Here is a 7,994-nt window from a genome sequence, read left to right on the forward strand (position 1 = left end):
GTTACGAACCTACATTTATAATCACACGCATAAATTATTTACATAACTTTAAATTTATGTTATTTTCAAAAAAAAAAAAAAATATTTTCCGTAGCTGAATGTCTGATTAAAAAGGTAAAACTCCAAAAATTGGAACATGAAAATGAGATAATAATTAAATCAATCTTTTCTCTTGAACGGAAAAGGACTAATATATGTAACCATCGTATTCCCTTTTATTTTACTTACTAGAATGCTTGATTTGCTCTTTGCAATTTTGAGCACAGCTCAAAAGGCAAACGAACTACTAGATCAAGCATTGGAAGAAACTCGCTTTTCTGCAGGCCTTTCTGAAACGTATATACATTTGCGTTATATGGAGAGGAAAACCACAAATGAAATCAGCCTACCACTGAGGAGATTTTTGCAATTTTGAACACTTAGAAAGTAAGCATTTTCCCAGATTACGCACTAGGCCTAACTCGTTTATATAGAAAACTTTTCTCTCAGGTAACCGGATGGCCACAGATTCGAACTTAACCGCCAGATACTGAGGATATTTTTCGTAGCACTGAGGTCGTTAATAATTAAAAGCAGTATAATAATTAGCTAGACATGTCCGAGATTCTAACCTGGAGCACTTAATTTCAGGGAGAATGAAATTCTGGTAATACTACCGTATTGTATGGTGATGATATTTCTGGTAGAAAAATTAGTTCTGTTCATAATTACAGAAACATACGGTATTTAACTCATTCATTCGGTTATTTTCCGTTTGCATGGTAATGGTTTACCGGAAATTCAGGTTTTCAAAATTATAGTTCGTATTCCCACACATTTAGTCAAAAATACTAAACTGAAAGAAAAGTTAACCCAATAAATGGTTTTTACGCCATGTTCTGAGGTATCATACTAAAATGACCAAGTTTTTCTACATTCTCCAAATTTTAGCACATACTATTTAACCATGTATTATTGGTTAATTTACCAAAATCATTACTAAAGTGGTTTGGTAAAATTTACTGAGCTTTTAGTTGTTCCCTTCGTGTCAGAAATACGTTAAATTTTACCATATTCTGGTAGTTTTGACCATACTTTTTTCTGAATGTGAGAGGCGAGCTCATTTTCCTTTAAGTGAGGCCTTACCTTTTTTCCCCCCATTTTTTATTGGCTCACTTGTAAACGTCTACTGTATGTGTAGTTTTTCTGCAAAGCATGGCTCCCCTTTTTCCTGAAAAAAATTTAATAGAATTTTTTTTATTTTATTTAATATTTTATAATTATGTTCTTTATATTTTTAGTGAGTTCCTTCCGAATTAAAAATGAATAAAAACCATTAAGACTTGTATAAATGATATTTTATAAAATGCTTGTTCTTAATTAACAAATTTTTTTATAAATTTCGTTGAGTAGCGTATGATTCCATAATATATATATATATATATATATATATATATATATATATATATATATATATATATATATATATATATATATATATATATATATATTATAAGGGACACTTGTCTGCGTCTCACGTGTCTTGTGTCTTATCTGCGTCAAAGGGCTAATCTAGATATTTATGATACTGGGTTCAATGCATTCGTATGTAAACAACAAAATGTGGTGTCTCAGTTTTTTAAAAGTTTAATTTTAATCCTTATTCCTTACGGAAAAAATGTTTACAATGTTAATACAATAAGTTTTTCATACGATGTCATAATTCGCATGGATCATTTCTTCCGTCAGTTTTATTAGGTTTGTAAATAATAGTATTCAGGTAAATGAACTATGCTCAACTTATCTTTTAGTTGAGCTGATTTTATGCTTACAATTATTCTATTATGAAATGAAAAAACTTAAATTGAAGACAGTTCTCTATATCTGAGTCCAAATATTTTTGAACTGAAACTTTTCAAAATTGCTGGATTTTTCACGAAATGAATCAATGTAAGACTTTAGATGAATTCATATGATAATAGGAAAAAATTTGGTTTTGTAAGCATTTCAATTACATTGATAAATCTAATTAAGTATTGCTACTGTTCATAGCTCTATTCAGTAATGAGATTTTCTAATTCAAATTTTGCCTTTATTCTAACACAAGGAAAAGGAAAAATTAATATTTTTATAGTCACGTTATACTCTCTTTATCGCACGATACTGGTCCATTGCAGAAAATTTGATTCTGAATTTGATTTTGTTTTCAATCATGCGTACACTGATTACACTATGATTTTTGATTTTCCTTTTTATTGTTTGCTAGTTTATTTTAAATCTTTCTTTAAGCAAATATTAAATGACTAATTTTGAATTTCGCGCGTGATCATTATTATTGGCACGTCAGCCCGGGGTAGGACTTTGTCTGTCTTCTTAAAAAAGTTCTTCATGCAATTCTTTTTATTGCTAAATCTTGTCAGTTCAAGATTACTTTCAATCTGTAAGTTTTTGTTTTACACTTACATAAAAAAAGAACTACATTCTTTTTACGAGGCATAGAAGTCACCATTTATAAAGTCTTCTGAAGCTATAAATAAGGATTCTCATCTCCTATTTTCCATTTGTGGCCCAAAATTTAAGGAAAGTTTAGTTTCACGGCACAAGGATAAATTTTGAAATCAACTTTTCTTTTGTTTAAAATCATTATTATATTAATTAAAATCCTTATTATATATATAAATTATTATATTAATAAGCTCAAATAATCAATATACGCCATCGGTATTAAACTAACTAAAGAAGTGATATGTTAATGAAATTCCTTGTTTTACTATATAGTTTTATTTTGGAAATGAAAAACTATTACATATACAAAGAGAATTCTTTAAATAATCAATAAACTCTATCAGTAGTAATAGAGTTAATAAACTAAATCATGATAAGATTGTTTTGATAATTAAATTCTTTATTTTTCGTGATATTATTTTGGAAATAAGAAAACAACTATTTTATAAACAAATAGTTTGGATAAAAGGTTATTTACGAAATAGAATTGAGTAAATAATCAATAAGCGCTATCAGTAGTAACGGAGTCAATAAAATGAATAATAATAGGATTGTTCTGTTACTTAAATTCTTTATTTTATTACGTGATTTTATTTCGGAAATGAAAAAAAAAATTGAGAAACAAATACTTTGGAATAAAGGTTATTTATGAAATAGAATTGAGTAAATAATCAATTAACATCATCAGAAGTAATATAGTTAATAAAATTAATAATAATAGGATTGCTCTCTTGATTAAATTAATTGCCTTGTTACGTAGTTTTATATGAAAAATTTTCAGGACTTTAAAAAATAATAAAGTGATTTTAATTTTCCACGATGGTTTGAAAACTTACATCAGAAAACTCAGGAAAAAGAAGAAATATAGAAAGTTAGTCGTCTTTTAGCAAGAAAGTTTTTCAAATCCTTTAAAAATAATCTTTTTCACGCAATAAAATCTCCAAGTTAATATAATTTGGTAGCTTATAACTTTTCCTTCTGCTTTATTTACTTTTTAAATTATAAACTACCCTTTTTGTTAAATATTTTTACGAGTGTTCAAACATGATTGAACCTGTCTACTCTCCTCAAGTTCTTCTGAATTACACACAATCCATCCATTACATATGGATTACATATGATCCGGATTACATATGATACATCCATTATAATAGTTTAATCCACTCCAAAGGTGGTTTAAGAAACGCGAAATAAAAGACGTGTTAAAACTTAAACAATGAGTTGCATGTCCTCATGTTACATGCAATAACTGTATCGAAACATTCAAAAAAGTTATTTACTGATGATATATGACCAATCTTAGCTGAAATTACTATTAACTTTATATTAGATCAGTATAAAGTTAAGTATGTTAGAGTAACTTTACATTAGATCAGTAAATTGAATTGTCTCAAGATATCTATCCCATATTGTGCCTATACTCGATTTCCTTTTTGACCTAGGTATCTGTCATCAATCTTTTTCTTGTACAGAGGACTTTTCGTAACAAAAAAAAAAAATTAACGCACGTTAAAATATAAATTAAAGTAAACGAAATGCATTATTAGTTTAAGTATATTAATTCAAGTACAAAAATACATTTTTTTTCCTTTCATGCATGCTGAGGAAAAAGGGTACAGAACAAAAGAAGTTGAGACAAAAAAAAATTATTTTTTCTGGATGAAAATGGTGCGACGCGTAATTTGCCCTTGATCTAAATTTTAGAAATAATATGTAGTAGCATTCCGTTTTGATCTGCAATCTGAAGTTTATCAGTTAAATAACTGTTGAAAAGAAAAACAGAAAGAGTTGGTTAATCCTCCCATATGGCCAAATCACATATGTTTTCTCCACCTGATTCAAATAATCTGATCTGCCTTGGCGTACACTCGTGGATTGAAGTGATGCAACAAAATAGAATATTTTTTGTTCTCATGACGTTTATCTGTTAGGTACATAATGTTTTTCTCTGTTATATTTTCTCTTCTAACTGCATCTTCAATAGCTTAAAACTTCATTTTACAATAGAAGTTATGAAAGTCATACCCCGATACAATGGATTTTTCTGGACCGGAAGGCTTATTGGCGTTATTCGTAATATTGAAGTTCAAAATAAAAAAAAAATACCCTACACGATGAAAAAAGTTGTGGTAAAATTATCGAACCTTTTGTTAATGACGATTCTGATAAAAAAAAATCCGCAATTCTGGTATTGAAAACCAAAATATACGGTATTTAAACCATTCATTTAATAATTTATCCGTTCATATGGTAACAGTAAACTAGAATTTTCGGTTTTCAGAACTATAGTTCTTATTACCACACATTTGGTAAGAAAATACAAAACTGAAGAGTTAACTTCGCTGAACAAATGGTTTTTATGCCCAAGGTATCATGATTTATTAAATTACCGAATTTTATGAAACATTATTATGAAACCATATTTTATTAGTACTTTTACCAAAATCATTACCAAAGAGTTTTGGTAAAAATGATAGAGCTTTTTGGTGTTCCCATAGAGCCGGAAACATATTAAATCTTACCATATTTTGGAAGTTTTGACCATTTTTTTCTCAGTGCTGTTTCTCATTTTGTTTTTTTTCCCTCTCAATTTTTTATATACAAATATATACAAAATATATAACCATACATACAAACCCCAATATATACAAAAATATAACCATACTAGAAGTTGTACACTTTTTTTAACAGCTAAAAATGCAGGAAATTATGAATATAGTAGTTCAGTCAATTTTAGTACCTGTGAATCTCACTTTTTAAAACATATTTTAGTACTGCGTTTAGAATTTTTTATTTATTAATTCTTAAGCGTATGATACCAAGATTTAGTGTCAGAAGCACACTTGTGCTATTTACAGGCGGAAACACAATTTAAATGAATTGCAAATTGTAGGAAAGGCAAGCGTATTGAGAGATAAATAACAGAATTCTTTGCTGTTGTATACTCATAATCTTATCTAAAGATCAAAGTGTATGAAAATAAGAATATATTTTTAATACGAAAAAAAATTAAATTTCATCAAAAGAGCCAAAAAAAAGCTTTTTTTTTCTCCAAATAATTGAATAATCCGTTGATCCGGGGTTTATTCTTTCCTACGTAGTCTTCGTTATATAGTATTTTTTGTCTTCATTTCTCTTGCGAAAAAATTGAATTTTGTGTAAAATTGCAAAATTTAATAAACAGGGATTCATTAAATTGGAATTCAGCTATATATTTATTTATTGCTATTTTTCTTTCTTTATATTCAAGTCTAATGCAAAACCACGCATCTCATGAAGTATAAAATACATTTAGTTTTAAACGAGCACTACTCAATGTTATTATATAATAACCTATAACTGAAACTTAGTGCCACAGAAGAATGCTTTTAAATGCTCAAAAATTGCCGGTATCGATTTCGAACTCATTTTGTTTTCTAATTTTTTTTATTATAACCGTATTGAATAAATTAATCCCCTTGGTGTTTCACGTAGGAGAACATTATCTACTCGACGTCATATCCGGGTTTTGCTACTGAATGAAGTAATCTTTTAAATATTTCAGATCCCCGAAACAAGTTATGGAATGTTTTCTTAGATTGTCAAGACGATGACCCATTTATTCTTTCCATTGCGTACGTGATTATCTAAAATAAAGAAGAAGTACATGTACGAACAACTGTTCAAACATATGACGTAATAGCATAATTTACTAAAACTTATCCTTAATCAATATGGAATTATCATTTAACGAAATACTTCGGTTTCCACGCATGAATCTGAAAATAATTGAGTGATTTTGAGTAAAAAGTAGCTTTGAATTTCTTAGTCTACTGGTTGTTATATGATGAAGTTAATATTTTCTAAGCTGCAATATATTGTCCCATTGTAGCGCGTTTATTGCTGGTTTGATTTCAACTATTTATATGTTTGATTTATAATGCCCATTCTGGGTGGATAGAAAAAATCTTCGAGCAATTTTATTTTCTAAATCGTTTCTAATGTTTCTTAATTGGTGGTCACAGTGTGAATCCTTATTTCAAAATATTCCTGTTCATCATAAAAGAAAAGAAAGTGCTTGGCGGCAATTCTGAAATCTGGTTGGGTTTCATAATCTAAATTAATTCTGATCTTGGAAATGGTATCAATTAGATCGCGAGGTTAATTCTAATTTTAAAACAATTTGGTTCGTTACAAAAGAAACTAAAATGTTCAGCTCCAAATTTAATACATGTCTGCATTTGAATTACAATTCTGATCCTGGTGTCGTGATGTGATGCTTGTGATATGCGATACTATACCTGTAATTACAATAATATTGATACCAAAACTTCCATGAGATATGCACAATCAAATGATAAATTTTATTTGTGTAATTCGACGTTTTAAAATCTAATGTTTTCTAAAAGTATAGTATGCAGAAAAATATTCCAAACCCACATTCAGAAAGACATTTTTTGTCCTTTTCAGGATTCATTTTGTCTCAAGATAACGTGATTTTTTAACTAAACGTGAACTTTCAAATATTTGATGAGATTTCGTCATTATTCGTGTGTCATCTCTGTGGATTCTGAGAGATTTTGTTGTTTATTTGTAGCTTGTTACTTAAATGTTAATCTAAAATGTACTAAAACGTAGTCCCGACGGTAAATTTTAGAGTAAGTTATCTTTTAAAAAATGTCTAGATTCACGCCAATCCAAGAAAGTTGTAATTTTAATTTCTTTCCATATGTTATCAAGATTGTTCTTCTAATATTTTTTTTTAAAAATTTTATTTGAACGACTGGATGCTTCAGGTGTGAGAAAACTTACTTATCAAATACTTTTCTCCATTTCGATTCCTGGTGACGTCTATATACTTTGTCACTATTCATTTTATGTTGTATTTTGATGACAATTATTTTAATTGATTTGTTGTGCTAAGATTACACTGTAAAAAATTCCGGTAAAAACTACCGACACCCTCAGCCCCTGTCCGTTGTACCTTTAAATTTATTTTATCGTGAGTTTTTGCTAAACATAAATCAGAGATACCATAATTTTTACTGAAATAATTACTGTAAACTTACTAAATCACTGTAAGTAGAGAAATATTACTCAAAAAACTATGAAATAATATTTTACTGGAAAAAGGGATTTTAGAGATGCTCGACTTAGGGTGGTAGTATATTTTACCGTAATTGTATCCGGAATTTTTTACAGCTTAGTGACTTTAACAAAATCCGTATCCTCAAACAACTTAAGTTATTGCAAAACTATTTGAAGCTCACATAAAATTTCCTCCGATTTCTTTCTATTTTTTAGAAACTAAGAAGAGTTAAAAAATTCCTTCGATTCCAATTATTTACCTGTGATTACTAAGAAGTGAATTCGCTTGAGAAGAAGTTTCTTCCAACAAAATGTAGAGTATTAGTAGTTACTAAAGCACATTATATAAATTTTTTTTTAAAAACTACATAATTCAAATGAAATTTCATTATTTCAAGTCTATTTCTTGAAAAAAATAAGATTCAATCAAAGCAATGCAAAAA

General features: G+C 28.3%; 1 protein-coding gene across 1 annotated transcript in view; it reads right to left on the reverse strand.

The window, feature by feature from the left end:
- LOC107456199 (uncharacterized) overlaps nucleotides 1–7,994 on the reverse strand; it is a 63,227-nt gene that overhangs the window by 25,125 nt on the left and 30,108 nt on the right. The gene's annotated exons all lie outside the window — the stretch shown is intronic.

This window comes from Parasteatoda tepidariorum, chromosome 9 (genome assembly GCF_982258835.1).
Source record: "Parasteatoda tepidariorum strain Cologne lab strain chromosome 9, Ptep-v5.0, whole genome shotgun sequence".
NCBI lineage: Eukaryota > Metazoa > Arthropoda > Arachnida > Araneae > Theridiidae > Parasteatoda > Parasteatoda tepidariorum.